The 24,697-nt window shown below is 37.9% G+C and overlaps 1 long non-coding RNA gene across 1 annotated transcript in view; it reads left to right on the top strand.

The window, feature by feature from the left end:
• The window catches only part of LOC141571117 (uncharacterized), a 191,590-nt gene extending 169,352 nt beyond the window's left edge, over positions 1-22,238 (top strand). Inside the window, exon 3 of the long non-coding RNA XR_012495713.2 lies at positions 21,397-22,238. This is a non-coding gene — a long non-coding RNA (uncharacterized LOC141571117). The remainder of the gene's footprint in view (positions 1-21,396) is intronic.
• Positions 22,239-24,697: the final 2,459 nt, after the last annotated feature.

The raw sequence follows: 24,697 nt of genomic DNA, 5'->3' as shown, positions 1-24,697 counted from the left end.
TAATATATAATTATATTAGCACCATGTGGTCAGTGAGAGGACTGTATTCCTGAGTACATATGAAACGTTCTTAGTAATAATTGGTAAAGAGATCCCACCACAGTGAGTGGGGATCGGAGTGGCCATTGTGGCCTCTGTTATTCTCTTGTGGCCGAGTGTGTGGTCTGTGATACATGAGAAATCTGTAGATGTAGTGGAAACCTTCAGAATATATTCTCAGAGTCTGAGGGTTGAAGGGGGATATAGAGGCAAATGGAAATTATTTGGACTCATTCTTCCTTCTTCCACTTTTCCCCACACATATCTAAACACTCTTCCTCTATCTACAATGTTCTCACTTTCCATGGAATGACTAACAAAGATCGGTACCTACTCCTGGTGTTCTCTAGAAAATGGAGTAAAGGTTTTTACATTGCCTCCCAAATCCTCTAGAAGTATTTAAGTGTGTCTTTATCAGAGACTACCAGCTGGTTGCCTAAAACTAGGTACTAAGCCTCGTCCTATCAGATTGTCTGGAGGACAATGAAGACGCTGTCTGAAGCTCCACTCTGTGCCACTATGCCCTCAAGGCAACAGGAGAGAATTGACAAATTGCAAGCAATGGCAACAGATAATTTTTACCACTCAAGCTCGGGGGGAGGAAGTTGTGACACATTCTTTATTCACTGTCTGTATAATTTCACTTTCATAACGAAGTCTTCTTAAACCCGAGGAGGGAAAAATAAAGTCTCCCCAAACAGTCCAAAGTAGAATTGCTTTTGGCTATTTCCAAACCTAAAAGAATCAGCCAAACCAATTTCAAACAAATCTTTTTAAAAGCACAACAACAACAAATTTCCCCTGAGTGTGAGGTTGTGAAGGTCAAGGTCTAGCCCGATGTAAACAAAAATATCTTAGTAGAGCAGAGTTAGGAGGTTAAATAAATGCTTCTAACAACAGGGATTTAAAACAGAACCATTAAAAATAGATTCTGCAGCTTATGTATAAAGAAAAAGGGTACTGACTGCCTTTTATTTTTTCTGAGTTCTGAATGAAAAATACATATTTAGGAGCATATTCTGGATACAAAAGAATAGAGTTATGACTAGAAATGTAATGAAATATCTGGATAGCAAGTAAGGAAAATAATCTAAAGTACTTTATATACTAGTCATTTCCATAGCGTATATTTTAAAAATATATTCATCTTTTTCAAAGTCGTATATGGCTGCTGATGAAAAATAGTATCACCAAAACAAAATACGAAATCCCAATATCCACTAAATATTCCTTGTTATTAATATTTTGGAGTATTTTTTTGTTTCTTTTTTGTGCATCTTCATAGACGTATTTATGATTTCCTTCAATTAGCATCATAGTGCACATACGACTCTGTGACATCTTTTCTCACTTAGCAACTCAAAGTGAATACGATCCTACATCACTAAATGGGTTTTAAATTTCTGCAGAACATTCCTTTTATATATATACGTACATAATTTCTTTTATAACTTTTTCATCTGCGCACATTATTTTCAAACCTTTGTTATTATAATAAGGTCTGCAATTTATATTTTTTACACGAATCTTTGTGCTGATTCTTTTCTTAGGATAGTTTTTTAGAAGTAGAATTACCAAGTGGCAAGAACATATGTAGGGATTTAGAAACCTATATGCAAAATGGCATTCAGAAAAGGTGTACCAAAGTCATTCTCACCAGCAGGGTGAGTGCCCATATGTCTCTGCCCTCAAAGATATACATGGGATTTATAAATTTATATACACTTTTATTATAAGCAGTGAAATATTTTTATTTGCATAATTTCTAATAGAGTTAAACATTTTTCATATATGTAGTGTCCAGTTTTTGGTTCATTGCCTCTTCGTGTTCTTTGATTACTTTTTCATCTCCACTTGTGTTTTTCTCATTAAGTTGTTAAACCTTGTATATTCAAAGTTGCCTAAGTATTCTGTTTATGATTATTTTGTTGTTGCTATTATTATACCCGAAAGCTTAAGTTTTTATATCGTTGAATCTATTTGTCTTTTCACTAATTTGCCTAAATGTTTATAAAGGACTGTCCTATCACCAATGGGATAAATGTTCCATTTTTTTCAGTTGTGTCTTTCAAGTTTAAATTACATTATAGCTGGAGGAATTGTGACCAGACTGGCTTAGGGATCTTTATGTGATAATATAATCCACTCATTGAGGACATGGTCAAGCGAAATAACCAAGAGGTCCCCAGGCTTCTATAAACAGAGGGGAATTCTGACACTGTAATGCAGGACTTAAAATGGAGTAAAAGACTCAGGTACAGAGATTGGAAGCACTGGGTAAGGAGGTCTCCCTTTAGGAAAGTACAGAAGCAAAGCTGATTACCACTTGGGAATGCCCTGCATGGGTGAGGATAAATGAGGGAGTTAACAGGGCTGGGTTGTGATAAAGCAGAATCCCTTGTTATGTGAAGATAATATTGTCAGAGGAAATTATCAAGATAGCCTAAGATATGTTTAGTGAGTATAGTTATTGCAAGCTCAAGCATAGGAATCAGAACTGGCTTCACATACAGCACTCCCACTTACTAGCTGCTAAAATTTGGGCAAGCTATTTAATTTCTCTTAGCATCAGATTCCCAGCCTGTGAAAAGATGTTAATCTTCTCAACATCATAGAGTTGAAGTGGGGATTAAATGAGATAATATATATGAGGCACTTAATCTTCCAGCCACATAGCCACGATTATTTATTGGCTCAATAAATGAGGACGATTCCTGTCATTATAAATAACAAATGAAGAAAATGAATAATGTGTTCCCAGAATAGTTCCTACATAAAAGTTCAAGAGAAATGATCATAACCTAATATCTGCCTATGAGCTATAATTGATTAGTATCCATCAATTAGTATTGTTAGTGAAATTCCAAAGAAAAATAATTGCATGGAAGACTAAAGGCTCTAATTCAACATGGCATTACAAAATTAGGGAGACAGTGAAAATATAGTCAATATTGCAAATCATTAACAATTTCATTTAAAGTCTGGTTGTATATTAATAAGGTTGTTAACAATCTTCTATCCTTATGCAGCAAAACCAGATATAGATTTACTATTCAACATTTATTGAACTCTAATCACGTCCCGGGAGTTATGCTAACTGTTCTCATTTAAATTATTTCATTTCATCTTAATCTATCCCTGGGATGAGCACTATCAGTCACATTTTATATAAAAAGAAACGGCATTACTAAGGACTTAACAAAACTATGTGAAATCAAATAGCAAGTAAACAGTTAAGCTGGATTTTTATGCAAGTCTTCTCATTTAAACTTGATACTCTGTCCATACTTCATGAAGCAAACAGGAACTAATCTGTCATAAACTGTCCAAATTCACCATCAGTTTTCTTTGCAAATATAACTGAAAAAAAGGAACACGTGTAATCCTATCCACCCAATCAGAAACTAGGGAAGTAATTTCCAAACTTTGGCTGAGTCTTCAGGTAGCCAGAGGAGGAGCCATTGAGGGGTGTTTGGAGTTTACTTTGTTCTTTATTTTGTATTCACAGGAGACTTGGGTTGCAAGGAATAAAAAAAAGAATTGGATATAATAATATGAGAACTTGCAGATTATAGGACAAGTAAAAGAAAATTCATTTAAGGATTTAGATTTCAAAATCTGTAAATTAATGTTGGCCCTTGAGCAATATGAGTTTGACCCAAACGTGCTTGTTAGACATTGAAAAGAATAAAAGACACATCTAAAACTCTCACTTGTGGAGAGCTACCCTTTAGTTTTTGGGGTGTGTGTGTGTAGGGTTAGTAGCCACTTTAGCTCTTCAATTGGACCTTGGAGTGGCAACGCCCACTGAATACTTAACTCTGATTTGGGGAAATGTGCTAGGGTGAGAGCAAGCTAGAGGGGGCGCCAGGCCAAGGCTGTGCATTGGGTGGGAGTTTCCTTGTGGTAGACAAGAAGTCATAGACCTGAGGCAGCACTGAGAGGTTTAGATACACCCGGGAGAGGATGCCAACAGACTGGAAAGGCTGTAACTGGGTGGGTCTGGTTTGAACCATGAGGATAATCACCTGTCTTCTACCCTATGATTTAACATACCAGCACTCATGCTGTAATGTCTAAGATCATTTTCTAGAGTGGTGAGAGGAAGCAAGGATGCGCTGTAGAGTAAAGAGACTCAGCTCAGGGATGCTCACACACTTTTTCTGAGGTCTTCTGAGAGCTAGCAGCAATTCTCCACAGGGGTTCCTGGCACAGGACCCCTCAGCTGAGTGAGGAGGCAGGAAGAAAGTCTAACCGTCTGGCAGAAATAAGACAACTCTCCTTGGCACAATGTATTTTAGGCAGGTCACCATTACAGGGAAAGAGTAAACTGATATGTACTTTAAAAAGAGAGAGAAAGGACTGCTACAGACCACAAATAATTCTGCCTCCTTCTAGATTTGAAAATGCCATCCACCAGTCGAGTGTCCATGAGTTTTTACAGTAATTCTTGTTATTGGGAAATAAAGTTTATTTTCCACATCGAGAACTAAAAGGAACAGTTTCAAGTTGGGTTTCAGTTTTCCTGAACAACACAGTGTTTTTCTGCATCATAAACGACAACAAAGCTGACCCTCTGGTTACTTCCACTGAACCTAAGTGGCCATCTAAGGGAAAACAGGATGTGCCTAAGAACAATGACACCTCTGCAAACCACAGACAGAGCCAACAGATAAATAAAGCCCTGGTGTTTTTCTGAAAGAAAAGCATGGATTCAGAAGGAGAACAATGTGGAAATACTATTGTTAATTTTGCCCACAAACCACAGTTTCCACCTTTCCTTTCTTGCTATTTTAACTGAGTGTAATGCCTAGAAATGTTCTTTCCTTCATTAGATGCCCTCTTGCCTGTGTTCTGAAGCCCGCTACATAGTTTTTAATGTACGTTGTCATTATCGTGATCTTTTAAATGACAGGTTTGTTCAATTGTTCTCAACAGAAATCCCTAGTCATTTGCACCACAGACTATATATATTTAAGGTATGTATGCATACAGCACCTCCTCCAATAAATAATGTAATTTCATTCAATGTCATTTCATTACAACTTCATGAGAACCTGGGCACTGTTTGTGTAGAGTTGGCATGTTCTCCCCATATCTCCGTGGGTTTTCTCCAGGTATTCCGATTTCCTCCCACAACCTAAAGATGTGCAGGTGATATGACTAATTGTCCCAGTCTGCGAGAGTGTAGGTGGTGTGCGCCTGGAGATAGAAGGGTGTCCTGTCCAGGGTGGGTTCTCACCTTGTGCCCTGAGGTGCCATGAGAGACTCCAGCCACGCACTCCCCTGAACTGGAAGAAGCAGGTTAGAAAAAACTATCTGACTTGTTTTTATTAATCTTTCTTAACTGTATGTATAGATCACATTTACTTCAATGTTGAATATTAAAAGTGTTGTGAGTCTTTATGTAGAAGCTTGGTGATACTTTTGTGACCAGAAATATACTGCAGGAACTTAACTCTTGTTTATGTCAATTAGCCTCTGGTAAAATTGGTTTCATTATATTTCATTTCGCTTAAAGTCACAGTTTCCAAGAACCTGTCAGTGATGTTAAGTGAGAACTTACTGTATACACTTCCAACCATAAGCATTTAAATTCAGTAAGCCAGAAAGACTACAGGGAAGCCAAAGAAATTATTACCAGCTCCTTCAAAAACAATTCATATTTGGTATAAAACATTTTGTAGCAAGATTTGAGATTGCTGTTAAAATACAGAACTCTGTGAGTAGAAATAGTTTGCAGTTTTCACAATTGCTGTCACAATGGAGCACCTATGTAAATGAACAAGAAGCAAGATCGATTCCAATCAATAAAGCAATAACAATGCATTAAGATATTACTTCCATAACACTCAGCCCGTTCCTCCTGGTACATTTCCTTTCAATGTCCTTAATTTAGGTACAACATTTTTAGAATTTGAGGCAGTTGTAAAGGAAGACATAATCATTTAAACCTAACTAATTTAGAACATTAGCTCAAGAGCAAAATATTCAGCACAATCTATTAAACTTACTATTTCTGCCATTCATCAATTTAACTGATCGTTACAAATAAGTACAATATAAAGGCAATAGCCAAGGCACTTAAACTAAATGAAAAGGAGAAGTGAAACTATGTCATTTTTAAGGAGTTGATTTTAAAAGGTTTTTTTTTTCTTTTTCACCCCCCACTTTTGTATCACTTGTAAAAAATAATTAGAAATGGTAAAAGTCAATATAAAGGTCCAGATCTCTGTGTGTGAATAGGCTATTCATGAAAAAGTTGGCTTGCTCATTTTAAGGGTCACCAAGAGCTTAACAGATACTCTTGTTAAATTTGTTAGGAAAATGGTGGGAAGAATATTTCTTCTTAGATACTGGAGATGGTTAGGCTGGTGGTCCCATAGTCTCCTATTACATGATCTACAGCTTTATTGAATCTTACACTTTTAAACAGTTGTTTTTGCGTTTCTAATCACAAAATGACTACAGTATAAGCTCCTTGAAGGCAGGAGCTAAGTTCCTGTATATTGTGTTTTATCCTAATGATTCACAAGGTGTTTGGCCCATTTTGTAATTGCTTAGTAGTAGTTGACAAATCAAAGATATAACATTTGCTCAAAACAGTACTTTTCTTTCAACTTAGTACTTCTCCTTTATATTCCAACTTAACTTGTCTTCATTAGGAAACTAACAAGCAGCTTATGAAGCCAGAATGGCATCTCCCAATAATTTGTTTGGTTTTCCACGATTGCCCCTTATTTTGTTCTTCAACAGATTTATTTATTTATTTTTTTGGGGGATTGCCCCTTATTTTGAATTCTGTTTTGTTATTTACCTTATTTTCTTTTATTTTCCATCTTGGAACTTGAATATCCTGTCGGTATTTTGCTAAAATGATGTTGCTGACGTAGGTAGAAAACACTTGAAATTTATGTGTTCTACAATTTCTTACATTTTGTTGCTGGAACACTTTGAAGTCCTCTGATTTTGTACAGAAACTGTCAACATAAGGGACCAACTGGTGATTTATAGATAGAAATATGAGTCTAAATTTCTATGTTGCCAAGCTGCTCATTTTAAAATGCAGTGAATTACAGGAGAAGTAAATCCGCAGAACTGGAATGCTTCCTCTCATTTTTCAAAGTATGAGTGATAAGTAATGTTCCTCTCCAATGAGTGATTTTTGTTTATCTCATTGATCATCTGCCCTGAAAAATGTCTCATCCAAGTTCCTAGTCATCTCTTTTTTCTAAGAAAGAAGTAATTACAGTCATCTTTTAGGGATACTGTAGGTTAAATATCTGATACTTTCTTTTGCATTCTATGATGGCCCCTAAACTATATGCCAATTGGTATTGCAGTTACGGTCTTGGAGATTAATAGCTCTAAGGAAATATTAACTTGATCCAAATTGAAATTATTTCAAAAGCTACATTATATAATAATGCTAGTGAGATAAAAGCCAACTAAAGAAAGGGGAGTTATGCCTACCTTCTTTGTAAAACACTGAAAAAATTTAAATTAGGATGATGAACGAAAGATCTATAGTTAAAGTGCTGTAATGAGAAGAAAACATCCCATCCACCCAGCAATAGACTGAAGCCAGTTTTCCAATCAGAAGGTAATAACATGGACCTCCAGAAAAATAGAAACATAAATTTACTGTCTCTATTTCAATATTTCCCCTTTTCTACTACTGTAATCTCTGACTCTCCTTGCCTTCATTCCCAAAACAACAACAAAAGAATAAAAGCAGAAGTAGCACAAATTTCCTCTCCATCATCTAAGGCTCAGATCCATTCTTTCCTCTTTTGTAATACCCTCTTGACTTCTGGGACACATACTACTAGTTTTTCAAGCCTTGTTTCACATCTTAGCAATAACATGCAGCATAACACTAACCGTTGGGTTATTTTTTATTTTCTTCTAACCGAATCATAAATTCTCCAATATGAACAGCCAACACCAAGTGTCTGTAATGTATTGGCCTCCAATTTGAGTGTTTTACATGTGTCAGCTCCCTAATCCTCACACAACTCTATCAGTGTCCATTTTAGAGTTGAAAAATAGACTCGGAGAGGTTAAGTAACTTGTTTAAAATCACAACCAGCAAGAAGTAGAACTAGGGTTGGGGTACAGAGTCTATGTCCTTAATCCGAATACTATATTCTCTCAGAAACATCACTACCTAGAAGCAAATTACTTCTTCTCTGATACCTATTACAATGCTCCTTGGTAGCAAGGTACCATCATCTCTGGGTTCCAGGGATCTAGACTAGTAAAGAGGAGGTAATTAATTGGGTTTGATCATAGACAATAAATTTGTTTCCCTGACTTAATTGTGGACAGCAGAGTAGTCCCTTGGAAAATATGCTGTCATTCTCTGAGACCCTTCAGATGATCCAAAAAGATCCATAGAGTACAGAGTCACCTACAGCTACAGACCAGCCATGGTATTCACCCGGCTGTCACCTCTTTGGGCCTGGACATACAGTAATTTAATGTTGTCAATAGGTTCTTGGAAACTGTGACTTTAAGTGAAAGTATAACAAAACCAATTTTACCATAGGTTAATTGACATATACAAGAGTTAAGTTCCTACAGCATATTTCTGGTCACAAAAACATCACCAAACTTCTACATTGAAGTAGATGTGAGCTATACATACAGTTAAGAAAGATTAATAAAAACAAGTAAGATAGTTTTTTCCAACCCACTTCCTCCAGTTCAGGGGAGTGCGTGGCTGGAGTCTCTCCTGGCACCGCACCGCAGGGCACAAGATGAGAACCCACCCTGGACAGGTGCCCTTCTGTCTCCAGGCGCACTCCACCTACACTCTCGCAGACTGGGACAATTAGTCACGTCTGTTCGCCTCACGTGCACATCTTTGGGATGTGGGAGGAAACCGGAATACCTAGAGAAAACCCACGGAAACATGGGGAGAACGTGCAAACTGTGCACAGTGGTTGCAGGCTGGTATCAAAATTTTTTTTCCTCATCAATATTATAACAAAATAATGTTGACTAAAACGACATTATTTGAGGAGCTGCTGCATCTGAATCAAGATATACTTAATGACTTCAAATGGCTGTGGTACGGCCTGCCTATTGCTAAGAGTGAGGAGACAAGTTACCAGCCTGTCAAAGTGCCCAATCCAGAGGGAAAAAAAAGGTCACCCCCAGTACATTAAGTGTAGAGAGTGGATAAGGGATAAAAATACAGTTTCGTGTTGATCAAAATCTACATAGTTGACCATGCTGGTTACTCTTAAAGATATGTTTATGACTTTATTAACCCCCTGGAATTAATGCTTTATAGAACAGATTTTGAAAAATGCTGTTAAATTTGCAAATATGAGAGATGTTATGAGGGTTCAATGAAATAGTATGCTAAGAGGGAAACTCAGATTTCTCGAGTGCCTGTTGTATAGAGGACTCTGTGTTCAGTGATTTACAAGTCTTGTTCTGGTGTAATACTCAAAAGAAGGCTATAAAATATATATTACTCCCATTTTATAGATAACTGAGGAGGACATTTTACGCTTAAAGGTTACTATGTTCTCACCATGGTATATATATTTTTTTAATTTCCACTTTTCAATCACTGTTAAACTTTGGTAATATTACTCCTATTTTTATAGTTGATGAAATTGAGGCTTAGAATGGTTATATATCTTTTGCAATGTCACAGATCAACCAAAGAGCCAGGATTCAAACCTAGTTCTATCTAATTCCAACATCCATGTTCTTGAATGATTAAAATTCCTGAAAATAATTTAAATTCAAGAACATAAAACATTCAGTGAATATTTTTAGTGTAGCAAAAGGTGTGATCATGGCCCAAGGCCCATATAGAAAAGAATGAAAATTAGCTCTGTGCTAACATCTATCTGCCAACTTGACATCTCTATTTGTCCAAGTTACATGTCCAAAGCTGGAGTTTTGGTATTTTCCCCCCAAATCTGCTCCTACAACTTTCCTCACCTTGGTTGATGTAACCTGGGCTCATACCAGTTATGTTAACAGATAGAATGTAATATAATGATTGTTAACTGAATATTAAGTTGTTAACTGAGTAACTGAAAAGGCAAAAAGCGGTATAATGGAGGTAGAAAGCACAGGAAGCAGTAACCATGGCTGGTCAATAGAGGGAAAAGGTTGCAAATATTAATACTTAAGTAGTTGAGGCCTCTAAGGAGAGGCTCTGACTGGAAGGTGTTGGTGCTTCTGAGGGAGTGTGATGAGGCTAGTTCTGTGAATGCTTGGAAGCTGCAAACTGCTGCTAAGGGAAGGGGCTAGTGTTACAGCTGGATCGAAGAGGCATTGCTAGGAACGGGAAGCAGACAGGAAGCAAACAGGAAGGAGCGAATCCTTTCTCCCCCTCTACTTTGGCAGCCCCCTCTATGACTGCCTATTAGCAGAGTCGAAAAGTGTGCAGCTGGCAAAGCAGAAACGTGGTTTGCAGAGTCCTGGCCCCAGCGTCACGAAGGCAAGTACAAGAAGGATGAGTTTGCAGTGGACAGACAATAGCTTAATAACTGGCACACTCATTTAAAAAGTGAATCAGATCATGCCCCCTTTTCTTCCTCTTTTTTTTTTTTCCTGAAAATCTTACAAGGGCTCACGATTTTATTAGAGTAAAAGCCGAAGTCCTCACTGTGCCCCACACCCTATATGAAGTGGTCCCCAGATCTCCAACCTTACCTCCAGCTCCTCCATTCCCGACTTCCCCTGCTGCAGCTGCTCAGCCCTCGCCTGCTTGCTCTTTCTCAGATACACTTGGCACGCTACCATCTGATGGCCTTTGCAAAAGCTGTTTCCTCCACCCGTCTGGAATGTTCTTCCCCCAGATATCTGTATGGCTAACTCCCCCACCTTTTTCAAGCCTTTGATCACATCTTACCTTTTCAAAAAGACTTATCCTGACAACCCTACTTCACACAGCACTCTGCCTACCCACCCCACCCTGTTCTCCCAATTCTCTGACCCTGCTCTGTTTTCTTTTTTCAATAGCACTCATCACCTTCTATCATACTGTATAAGTTATTTATATATTATGTTTATTGTTGTAGCCTCTTTCTTCACTGCTATCATGTAAGCCCCAAAAAAGCAAGGATCTTTGTTTCTTCACTCTTATAGCTCAAACATCTAGAACAATGCCTAGTATATACGTAGTAAGCACATATTAAATATTGATGTGAAAAGGCTACGTTAGCTCTGTAGAGTTATTTATGGGAATGGGAAGAATAATTTTAAACTTTGAATTCTCCAAAGGTAATTCATATAGGATATTTAGACTCACGAAGACATTTTGCAGTTGTTTCACTTTGTAAGTACAAAGAACTGTGTTTTGCCTACCCTAATATACTGATCAATTTGTTTATCTTGTAAGCCTTGCAGAAGAAGGAGAAAGTCCTTGAATACAGCAGTTTAATAAGGGGAGGTAACCTAGAATAAAGATTTTGTCTCCAATAACTATGAAGATAAATAATTGAGCCTATTGCTTAGCAAGATATATGTACATAAAATAATTATTGTATCACTGAGCTATTAAAAACCAAATCATTATTTTCATATATAGTCCTAACTATTTTCCATAAGTCAAAGGGGACCAAGTTTTAAAGGACTTTTTTTTTTTTTTTGGCCTGAAAAAAAAAGTAGCATTTTAAATAATACAGTGGTAGGTAAATAGCTGTTTGCTTTATAATATTTCATTAACCTGACCAATATGTTTTATGTACTTTTTCTAAATGCATGTTGTATTTCACAATAGAGGAATGAAAAAAAAAAATCATGGATAGCAAGACGTTCATGAATACAGAGAAACAGAAAACAAACTGACCTAAAGCCATAATACTATTGTGATTTGTGAGAGTCTGTTACATTTCTTTCAAAATTTTGCAAGTCCCCTTGCCTTTCCACCTCTGTGAGTCGGTGGCGTGAAGGTTTTGCTCAGGCTCCAGGGAGGGTGAGCCAGGGAACGGTGAGAAGGCCCAGGCCAGAGATAGGCCTGTGTTGGTAGGCAGGCAGCAAGGAAACGAAGCCTCTGCAGTGTTCTCTCTGAGACCAGACAGGATCAAACTCCCTCTGAGTGATTAGCTTCTGGACTACCCAACAATAACAGACTCATGCCGGTTCTTAAAACAAAGTAACAGCTTTCACAAAGCCAATGACTTCTGGTCTGTAAAGGCCCTGAGAATCAACTCTTCTCCCTCACAGAGGCCTGGGAAAGCCTGGTGCCGGACAGCCTACATGACAGTTAGAGAACTCTTCCTCAAGTCCCAGAGGACAGATGGGACACTCCTGGACAACCCTGGATGTGTTTTTGAAAGCTAGGTGGGAAGAGGAGAAATTGCTGCAGAGAGGAAGGCTGATAACTTGCTGACTGAGCAGTGACAAAGCACTAACAGGAAGGGAGAGGCCCTGTTCAGCCTGAAGGCAAAATAAACTGACAACTGGGCCAGGAAGACAGGACAGAGAGAGAAGTCAAAATAGGCATACCAGGAGCTGTCTCAGCAGGCCTAGGCTGAGAAAAATCCAGCCCCCTCTCAAATTCATATGTGACAAAGACCGTCCATTTCTCCACTTAATAGGAGAAATGAATGAGGACCATTAAAAGGCTCCGCATAATCCTATTTGGGTCACCTATTGTAATATAGCATGTAAATATTGCATGAGGATGTCAGCCTTAAAAAAAAAAATCTACAGAGCAATCTCTTTCCCTACAAGAGGAACTCAGTGGTTTTCTGAAGCATCCTGCTTTACTGGTTAATAATTCCCTCTTTCTCTCCCTTGAATGTGGGAGCCCCTCATGCCATCTTTCTTTACCTCCTATCTAAGATATGTTAGAAAGAGGTCACATGGAATGGCCCTGGGAGATAAAATTCTAAAGAAAAGCTAGCCTTTAGTGTCCTCCATCACCTCCTGCCTTCTTGCCTATCCTGTCCTCCCCCACTCCAGTCATACACACACTTCCTCTTTTTGGTTCCAATTGCCTTCCTTGGTTCCAAGGAAAAGTTACTTCCTTGGAAAAGGAAAGAAGGAAAGGCCTATCTAAACACTTTTTTTTTGGTTGGGGAAAGGTGGACTTTAAAGACATGAACCCCAACCTTTTAGAGATAGGTGAAAATCTGTTCTCTACTTCAAGTTGGAAAACCATGTTTGGAAGAAAATCTGCTGAGAGCATGGGTGGACCAATACCTTCTTCCTTTCTAGCAGGTTCTAGCTACTCCTTCCTACTGGTAAACATATTTAGTAAACTTGGCAGCTTTTAACCAAGAATCCTTTCCCAACAGAAATGTTCATTGGCAGCAGAGAGTGTGGTTCTGAGAGCAAATATGTTTGTGATTTTGGTTATGAAACTGCTTTGGGCCCTACCTCAAGAGTTGGTCTGATACAGATCCATTAGCATATCCATTATCTTCAAAATATTAATATATTGCAGAAACTGTATTTGGGATACTATTGCTTTTGAAATATCTCCTATCCATAATACACCCTTCTCAATACTTGATTTATTTAAGTTATATCCCTTCAAATTGGAATCCAAGACTTGCCTCTTTTTGAAGCTTGATCATTGCAGCTGTATAGTTAACAGATTGAGAGGTGGGGGAACTAAACATCCATAATGCTCTTCTCAGGGGATTATGTCACCCATGTCCTCCACTGAAGGGATAGGTCAAGTTTGTTCCCTGTTATTTGTTTTTCCAGCCACAATGGACTAGATCAGAGGTGGAAAACCTGCCTCCTTGGCTGGCTAGAATCAGTCATGGCAATTCACACTGTCTCTTGAGTTTGAACTAAAAGACACAGAAACAGACGCGGCAGCCAAGTGTGCCTCTAAATTGTAACATCTTTTCTCATTCCCTAGGAAAATTTGGTGGAGCTTTTATTTTCATAATTTATACAATGAAACACTGATTGTTCATTAACTTTTCAAAATATATAGCATTCATAGTAAAATATGAAAGAAGGATATTTAAACTGTTCATGCCCCTCCTCTTCTAACTAAAGATTTAAATACTCACACTTCATCTGGAGTAGATATGCTTCTCAGTTAAGAATCAGGGCTGTAGCTGACAAATGGGAATATTAGGTCTATAATATCCAATACACTTGGAGTCACCATGTTGGACCAGATGTAAGCCATGGAAGCCAGTCTAGTGAAAGATTAGACAGATCGTATCAAGATAACTAGAGCTGAAATAAAACACAGAGATCCTGAAAGATGCAGTAAAGGCATTGGTGATCCTTAGGAGAACTGATTCTGTTTCTGACATCCACCTACTTCCAGTTTACAGAAGAGCCAGCTATTCTTTAATTCCTGTGCTTGGAAACTTGCCATACCGTAGAATCTCTTTTTGACTTGGTACAGAACTAAAAGGTTCCTTGAAGTCAAACCAGCCTTAATTTGAAGTACCAGTAGTAGGTGAGCTGGCCTTCAAATTATTGTAGTAACTGATCTAAAATCCACTGTCCTTGGAATAGGGTAATTTTGGACTTTTGATGATTTTAAATATGTACACATTTTGTCTAAATATACTATAAAGTATTAGATTTTGAAGTAATATGACATATTTAATGAACCATAGCTTTGTTGTATGGTATTTATTTTCTCCTTTTTGATATCCTACAAATTTTTAGGGTATGTAAAGCAGATGTTTGGGAACTTGACCTGTGCAGTCATTGTAAGGTAATCATAGCATTCGTGAATGAGAGAAAAAGATGATGACCTACCTTTTTAACATCTACTAAATAGAGGCAAATGGCAACTACTGATTTGCCATGCTCACACTAAAACTAAAATTATGGAACGATAATGAAAACTAAGCCTTCATTATAATTTTTAAAAGCAATCTAGAAAGAAAACTGGAGAAATGTTTGGGGATCTTCCAGAAAATCAGATATGTAATCAATGGAAAGCCCAAAATTTAAACTCAGCTATCCTTACAATAAATTTAATAACGTCTCCAAAAGTCCACAAAACAATCTCTATTTTGAACCAGAGAAAAATTGGTCCTATTGTCTTATCTACTTCATAATGTGGTGTCTGTAATAGCCACTCACAAACTGTTCTCCTAACAAACAGGACCCAATAGCAAATGCCAAGAGGCTAAGGGTTGATCCATACATATCAAAGCAATGTCACTGTGAATGTTTCAGTGGGCTCCTCACAGGAGAAAAGGCACCGTGCCAGTTGTCAAGACTTAGAACCAATAGGGCATAATTCACCGCTCCACCGTTCCTTAACTTGTGTCCTTTTCCCTGTACTTGGAGCTATCTTCTGAAGATAATATGTTTTATGTGTAATCCTAACTCACTAGGAGGAAGCAGTTTCTTTCTTTACATGTTTTTGTATGTCTTTCTTACCGCTATCACCAAACACCACCCTCACCCCAACTATACACGTACTTTCTTTTGCTCCCTTATGCTCTTCTAATTATTTCAGTATTCATATAATGTGATTATTTTCCTTTATAAGCTACTAAAACATCAAAATTAGTAAGTATTTCTGAATAAGTATTTATTCAGAAATAAATAAAATAGAATAAATATTTATTTTTGGTAAAGAAAAGTTTTGATCTAGGACCATCTAAGGCCTATGTCATTAGGGCATTTGGGTTAAACCAAGATGACTCTCCCATTTATTTAATATATGTCATTGGGCAAGGTATCAGCTTTATGTCTCAGTTTTCATATCTGTAAAATGGGGTTCACAACAGTACCTACCTCATAGGATTTTGGGGGAGATTAAATAAATGTATACTGTAGATAATGTAGAATAGTGTTTGACAAATGGTTAGAATTCATAAAATGTTTAGCTACTATTATGCTACGAGAACTTAGCTGAAAGTCCTCTTTAAAAATCAAACAAAGAAAAAGAGATAAAAATTGAATACTTTTAGTTTGGTTCCCTTTCCTTTAACTCTTATCTTGATAATTTTATTTGACTTTTGGATGAGCTAAGTGAATACTTCCTGCTATTGAGGAGCAAAATGATTAGGATTCTGCTCTATGCCAATGACATGTTTTTGCTGCTATGCACTAAAAGTAGCATTACTAGACAAAACAGGTTCTGCTATCTAATTATTAGCAGAAAGAATAACTTGAGATTAAGTATACTAAAACCAAAATTATCAGCTTTAAAATTATTCTCTGGCACTTATTTGGCTTTTATCCAAACATTTTATATAGGGTCAAATCACTCAATTACCCAAAGGCACGGTTTTCAGTTAGTTAATCATAGAGGCTTCACAAATATCTAAACGAATGAAAATTTGATATAGGCATATGTATCACTGATTTTTTTTCCATTGGTGGTAGCTGGTAATCATATATATGTTAAAATTTTGCATCTAAAATGTATTATGATAAAATAGTGTGGCATATAACTATAGTCTCAGTTGTTATCCTTTCATAAAAATGTTGAGCCTTTCTATAAATATTCCTTTAATACCAAGTGATAATCCCCTCTGTAGACTGATTTGGGAGTAAGCTCATTAATTTTCCTTATCCATTTCCCTCTTCTAAATGTTTTAATGGGCTCCTGCCCTCCCCAACAGACTGTCATATCATATGGTTCTCCTCTCAGTTGTCACCATAGAATATTCTTGCCAGAGATTACAGCCTTGTATTTTCTGCAGGCCCATTCAAGAGACTAATATTACTCTAAAGGTTCTAAATAATATTATTATATCTAGCCAGATTATCAGAACTATGTACCAGAATTGCTTTTTCACTATAATGCCATCAGATTACACTGTGTAGGGAGGTTTTGAATTACAGTCTTTGGATGCAATAATATTATTTGTGTGTCTGTGGGGATCTTGTCTATTATAGCCTTCATTCCACAAAGAGACAAAAAGAAAAAACACTAGAACTTTGTAATGTAGTTGTGTCCTCTCTGTCCCCGCGCAGTCGCCAGTTCATTGTAGACATGTTAATCATTTAGGGTCAGACAAAACTCAGGATTTTTGGCTCCAGGTAAAGGGCTCTACATAAAAATTCTTCCCTGTAAGAGCTATTTTTTTTTTTTCTGTCAATCCCAATCTAATTTATCTAAATCATTTCTTAAAGCTCAACTGTCTTACAAGTACCATCTAATGGGTTTCACTGTTTGGTTTCTTTGGCTTATCACAAGTGCTGATAACTTCTTGTATACATTAACTAATAGGCCTCTTTCAAAGTATGCTGACATTTATTTAGCTTCGTGTTAAATGGTTTTTAATGAGCTCTACACCATCCCCCTCCATTCTGAGTTTCTAGAAAAGGAATCCAGTTTCTCTATAATATGGGGAACTAATGATACTCTGCATTCCAGTGAATGGGAACCAAGTGGGAACTTCAAAACAAATTACTATCATGAATACAAAACATTTTAGTGGTTGACTGCATTTTTTCTAACTTTTTAGCTAGATATTTAGCAACCCATAGACATATCCTCTATGTAAAACTATTCCAAATGATGTGACGAGTTTAACAATTATTTGAGAAATTTGATGTTTGGTTCAATTCAATCATAAATTGGGGATGGTGATGGTATTTATCAGCCCAAATTTTCTCAATCAATGCCTCAGTTTTCCCATTCACATTTTCAGCTTCATTTTATGGAAAATGTCTGTGGAACTAAACCAAGTGTGGTGAGAAGATAGCAATCGTTTGATCAAGTAGGGAATATAAAGTCTATACAGTACTCCAGGCAATCAAGCCAGATGAATGATTTATGTTTTATGTCTTAGGAGTGTGTGTGTGTGTGTGTGTGTGTGTGTATGTTGTCTTTCCTTTCTTTTTTTGAAATTTGGATGAATATTGAATTTCTGTTTCAGCGTTTCTTATTGAACCCAAAGCATCTGATAGCTGACTGTCATCTGCTCCTCTTGGTCACTTGTTCTCTCAGCCAACATAGGTCTATAGCATATAAGCAGGTGAGAGAAAGACCTTCAAGAACAAAGATGCAGTCTCTTCTCTCTATTCCATTGTGTCTCCTGCTTTACTGCCACTTTGTCTTGATTTCCCAAAAATGACCCAGTTCACTGTATGCTTGTCTCTAGGAAGGAGGAAAAAAGTGAATAAAAATAATACACCATATACAGTATCTTTAGAGAAAATCACATAAATATTTTACAGACTGTACAATAAATAATGTATACATTTAGAAAGGCAATGTAAATATTTTATAGACTGCAGAATAACTGTTAAGGTCGAAATGAAATCACTGTGTTTGGAGAAATACAGTATGCCCTAAATTGTACCATACAGTTTTACTGTAGCTTAGTGCAGTACACTTCATAAATCAGTGCATTCTCTGCATTACCTGGGAGTTCAAGAATCCCAGCTGCCAAGTGGGCTCCTCCCTTCTTTTTCTTCTGCTTTGAAAGACCCCCACTCCCACCTCACCACTCAAGGCCCTGCTTTGAACTATGGCAGTGATCAATACATGCTCCTTGAGAAACTGAACCAGAGCATGAGAATGAACTCACCCAGATCGCCTAATTTTCATGGGGAGGGTAGTGAGAAACTGATCGGGAATGGACGGAGAAAACACCGAATGAATTCCAGATGTAACCTGAGTCTCTGCATATTTTTTCAGGTGGCTGAGGACACATCATCTTGGTTTCCTGAAACCCACTCCTTGTGAGCCTTGATTGGCCAGTCGAGGGTTCAGTTACGCATCAATGCCCTTGTGATGCTTAAATATTATAATATTTACCAGATTGTGTGAAAAAGACACAGGTGTGTTCTGAAAGATGGATAATACAAATAGTATCAAAATATTCAGAGGAAGGACAAAATAGTGTCAGGCAGCACTTTTTCCAGTTGAATAAAACAATTGGAATCAAGAATAATGTGGTAATCTAAGTATAATGAAAATGTTTAGTTAAATAGAGATCAGAAGAGGAAGTTTGTCCCTTCTACGTAATAATGTCTAAAAAGAAACAAAAAAGAAACCTGTAAGTATAAGAATTATATTGAGAGCCCTTTTGTTAGTTAGTCAAACAATAAGCTAAGAGGACCTAACATGACAGAACACAGAAAGGAACCCAGGAAATGAAGGGAGAGAAGACATAAATTAGAATCCACAACAGATTAAAACTATTAAACAATGTTAAAAGGATCATAACTGAAATGCCATAATGGGGAGGGGCTAAAAGTAAAAGACAGCAAAATGCTTGTTTTAAATGTAGATTACTGAGCCCACTCCCCGCAAAACTAATCCGTGAGGTTAATGGAGCCAAGGAAATGTGCATTTTTGGCAAGCTGTATAGGTGATTTTGGTGCATATAGATTGCAAGCTACATTTTGAGAAGCCCTTGATTATCACAGCAAAATGGGAGCATAAACAAATAACGATAGAGGGTCAGGAACGGTGTGTGAATCAGAGAGGGACCAGTTGAGCATTCTACTCCATGCTACATGTCAACTATTGCAAATATGTGACACAAAAAAATCACGATTGTTGTATATAATGGACACTATGAAACTTTAAGATGAGATTTACTTCAATATTAGGGAGAAAGAAAGAGTGAGGTGGAGGAAGTTACATTCAAAGTGAATGCTCCTTTAAAACATGGTATTTACTGTAAATCTTCCTTTAGAAGCAAGTTGTTCGTTTGTTCGTTAACACTTTATACTTTACCAACAAACGGTGGATAGTCTCATTGTCAATTAAACTTCTTGTTAACTCTTTGAAAAGGAGAGCATTTGGGGAACAAAGAAAAGACATTTGTGTTGTTTGGTGGTATGGGAGCATTGCAAGAAGATACACTGGCAGTGTGAGAAAATGCAAAATAAAACACAGAAGAAAATATACCATGTGGATGTTCTGGTGGTCCTTCACTGTGAAGCAAACTACCACAACCTTAGTGAAGCCACAACTCCTTTATTATCTCTCACAATTGTGTGTGTGTGTGTGTGTGTGTGTGTGTGTCAGGAATTTGGGTTGGACTCAGCTGGATGACTCTCTTGTTTCACATGCTATCAATGGTGCTGTTCAGCTGGGGATGGGCCGGTCTAGTGGGTCTAAGATGGCTTCATTCTCATGTCTGCCTCTTTAGAGAAAAGGTCTGGAAGGCTGGGCTTAGCTAGGAAAGTCACCTGGAGCATCTAAACATATCTGCTCCAGTACGGAAGGCTCAGGGTATTTGAACTCCCCACTTGGCAGCTCAGGGCTCCCAGAAACAGGAAGAAGAAACTATTTCTTAAGGCCTAAGACTGAAAATTGCCAGTGCCCTTTCTGTCATATTCTATTGGTCAAAGAAGTCACAAAGCCTGCCCAGATTCAAATGAAGAGGACATAGGCTCTACTTCTCAAGGAGAGTGTCAAGGAATTTGCACCCAGATATCCTAAATCTACCATAGAAAGATGTTGTAGAAATGCATGTAAGTATTTCTTCCTTTGCTAGTACATCAAGAGTGGCTGAACAAGTGATTATTACTTCCTTCCCTGCCCCCCAAGATGAAAAAACCCTTCAAAGGATAGTTAAACTTACAAAATCAAAATGCATATGGTGCAATCTATACTCTATGGAGTTCTTTAAAGCAAAGATACAAAATTTTGTTTGGTATAGCAGCTGACTGGTATATGTTAATTGTTTTGAAGTATGTTACAGGTAATATGCTGCTAATAGTAATTAAAGTGATTTTTCAAATAACTTTCTGATTTTTAAAAATAGTTAAGTTCAATGTCACTGTCACTCATATGTGGAGTTACATGTAGTTCCTAGAAATCTCCCCCAGTGTGGAATGAGCCTGTGGGAATGTTCCAAGCAGGTAGATAGCAGGCATTATTGGTGGTTAGGAAAAAATTCCTTGAAGACATAACTTTTCAGCTGAGACCAAAAACATGAGTGGGAGTGAAATGTGCTACCATTTAAGAGTGTTTCAGGCAGAGGGACAGTGTGTAAAGATCTTGAGGCTGAAACATGCTTGTCTTAAACAAATAGCATGGGAGAAGATCAAGACTTAGGATAGCTCAATCAAGTCAGGCAGTGACTTGGAGATACTTAAGAATCACTTGGGTAGGGATTGAATATTCATCCCCCACCACCCCCTGCCCCCCAAAAAAAGAAGAAATTGAGTTCAGTAATTATTCGAAACAATCTTGTCCAATTAAGTCTTGTCAGATTTGCAAACAGTTTGCAGAATTCACGAGGTTTAGTCTAATCTTCTTTCATGTCTCCTGTGTATGTTTCAGAGACATACATGAACATTGAGAAACGGCTAATAACCAGGGAGTGAATCAAAGGAAGATAAGATCTTGAGTATCATCAAAATGATATACTGGTTTTCAGTTACTTTTAACCAAACTTTATCATAGAGTTGTAAATATTTTCTTCTGCAATATCACATTTGATTAAGTTTCTCCTTATTTTACAGAAGATGGAACTGAAAACCAGAGAAGAGACTCTGTGATGTGCCATGGCCAGTTAAGGACAGTGGCTGGGAGAGACTCATTGCCTGATACTTCCAGACCATCACGACTCACCATCTATCAGGAGATGAGAGGATGAGATTCCTGAAATACAACTTCCAATCTTAAACAGATGAAAAAAGGAATCAATTCTATTGCAAAGCATCACAGATTAGGTTCTCCAGGAAGCAGATTCCAAGACAGAGATTAGCATTTCTTAGGGAGTGCTTTTCGGATGGACACCTGTGTGGGGGGAGGAACAGAAGGAGGATTGGTGGAGAGGAAGTTGTGGTGCAGTCTCAAGGCCTCAGCCAACCCTGCAGGGAGCTCTAAGGCTGCAGGGTGCTTTAGAGTATCCTGCGTGGAGTCCAGAGAACCAGGCTTTTGTAGCCCTACATCAACCTATCATTGTATTCAGGCTGCCCCAGGGAAGGAACAGGTGACTCTCATTAGAAGACATAATTCCCAAAGATGGCTGATGGCTAAATGCTGGTAGCAAACCTTCCCCGCAGCTGGGGCATAAACCCTTCATGTGCGGTGGAGAGGATAATCTGGGCAGCCATTGCACAAAGCCCGGGGTAGGAGTACCCCCACTGCTCGCTGCCTCCACTGCGCCCACCTCTGCCAAGCCAACACTGAGTCATGCTTCAACTATTGGATTGCCCCGATGGTCTCCCAGCTTCAAGTTCTGTCCTGCTACAGCACATCAACCATATCCCAGACGGAGTCCACCTCTTAAAATGTAAGTGAGATCATTTTACTCCCTCGCTAGCAAACCTCCAATGAATGTGGATCTCACACCCAGTCAAATCCAAATCCTTCCCACAGCCTATAAGGCCCTACTTGATTTGGCTTCCCATCCTTATTACTATTTTCTTGTCTTTTTAAAATAAAATGTACAGATATTAACTGCACAGTTTGATGAGTTTTAACAAATGCACATAGCCTTGTAACCATCCCAATTAAGATACACAATTTTTTTCTGCCACTGCAGAAAGCTCTCTTGTGTCCTTTTGCAGTGATCTGTCCTCCCACCCACCTCTCACCCCTATTGCTGAGGTAACCACGGCATTCTTATCTTAAAGGTCTTGGAACAATTTAAAACGATAGAATTGATTAAGGGCATCTAATTTTTCTAGTTACTAACTAGATGATGTACCTCTCTCAGAAGGCAGTCAGGGAGGAAAAACCACCAATATTCAGAACCCGTTCCTTCCACAAAGAACACGTTAAAACTCTATCACCCCTCGAGCCAGTATTTCACATAAGGGTGTATAATAGTCATAATTAGCATTTTCAATGGTTACAGAAGATTCAGGTTTCGTTTTCTGGTGTGAGCCTGTATGCTTACATTTGTGCATAAAAAGCATCTTCTGGTTTGAGTTTGCCTTGCTCCTAGGAATGTAAATGTAAAAGAATCGAATATATTCCTTTAATGATAATCATGGTGCTACACGTAAACAAAACGGATGCCGCTGCCCTTAATTTTGAGCAATAAAAGTAACGTTAGAGTGAGTTACACTCAAGCCAGTGCAAAAAATAATGGCTTTAAATAGGTGCAGATGTTTAAAGGGGTTTGTTTTGCAGTTCTTGTTGGTGATTCCTCAGCATGTACCAAAATGCATTATTTCATAAGACTGATTTTGGCAAAGGTATTTCCCTTTAGCTTTTGAGGGTTTTTTTGTTTTGTTTTGTTTTTTAATGAGGTAGATTACAACTTGGAGCTAAGTGAGATTTCAAATGCTTCAACCTTATTCCTCTGGATGTTTTTCCACATAGCAAATCTTCTTAAAATAACTTTGATCGCAGGCAAGGTGTGCATTAGCCAAGCTTTATGGCACTCGTCCAAGGATCTCCAAAGTAGCTTGGCTAGGTTGGAAAGAGCCAAGAAGGGGAGAATGATAGGATTGGTGGTGGTGGTATTTCTTGGTGCCTCAGTATCCTGTTTGGGAAGGTACTGAACTTGTAGTTGGCTGGAATAGGTGAGGAGTTTGGGATTCCAATTACCAGGTGATTAGTCCTGGGAGACAGTACAGGCATCCCTCAGGGATATTGCAGGTTTGTTCAGTTCCAGACCACCTCAATAAAGTGAGTCATAATGTTTTTGCTGGTGGAGGGTCTTTCCTTCCATTTGTAAAAAATGCAACACCTGTGAAGCACAATAAAGGGAAGCGTAATAAAAGGAAGTATGCCTGTGTCTGAACACACGCCTTACAGATTGTGTTTCAGATGACTGTTCCATTTTGATGGTCTTTTTCATGAGGAATGCTGGGACATTAAATAACATCCTACCATTTGTAAGCAAAGTTGTACCAAATCCACAGAAGAAGCAAATCACGTTTACCTATTTCAAATGCAAACTCCTGTGAACAATAAAATTTGTTGTATTTGAATATTCAAACAGCCCCAACCAATACAGCTTTCAAACCAGGACTTGATAAAAACATGTTTGCAACTATCAAAGTTGCTAATGAACTCCTTTATTCATCATTCAGGGAAGAGTTGCATACTCAGTTTCTTCTTAGTTTCATACTGAAACTCAGCATATTTCTCAGTATTATCCAAGGGCATGGTCCTGAGAACAAGACGCCTAAAGCAAAGATGCTAATATTTAAATATAGTTACTATACAAGTTGACTGCAAAGCCATTAACTTAATTATACTGGGGTCTCATGTCAAATTTGTATTAAACTAGAGAATGTTCAGATAGAGTTTGGGTATGAGTGTTGGGGGCACAGTAGAAAAAAGGCAAATCCTGCAGATTTAAAGTGATTGAGCTTCAAATTTTATCTATGTACTTTTATCTCATGAAATGGTATTTAAATTTTCAGCATTGGAGTTTCAGAATTTCCACACAAAATATAAAAGGACAATCATAGGCTATCATTTAGTTATATACTTCATGCTATATAGAGTATCACAGATCTTTTGGTTTAGAACCACCCCAAACCAATGAGTGGCTTAGCCGTTGTATGACTTGATAGTAATATTGGGTGGGTCTCTTTCTGGTTCGGGCTAGAGTCCGATCTCATTTGGGTTTGCTCATGTGTCTTTGGTCATTTGGCAGGTCATCTGGGACTGGCTGGTGTCAGAGGACCTCACTCAGAGGTCTAGTGGTTACATTGCAGTATGTCAGCTGGAGCAATGAGTGTACCTTAGCTATCTGATTCTGATTATCCAGTAGACTAGCCCAGGACTATTCATATGGTGGCACTGGCAGGGGTTCCAAAACCCATTATGAAAATAGACTTTAAGTTTCATTTTCAA

The sequence above is a fragment of the Rhinolophus sinicus genome, chromosome 16 (genome assembly GCF_057876585.1).
Source record: "Rhinolophus sinicus isolate RSI-liver-muscle chromosome 16, RSI-T2T, whole genome shotgun sequence".
In the NCBI taxonomy this organism is placed as follows: Eukaryota; Metazoa; Chordata; class Mammalia; order Chiroptera; family Rhinolophidae; genus Rhinolophus; species Rhinolophus sinicus.
The sequence above is the reverse complement of the archived record's forward strand: the minus strand, read 5'-3'. Positions and strand labels throughout refer to the sequence as shown.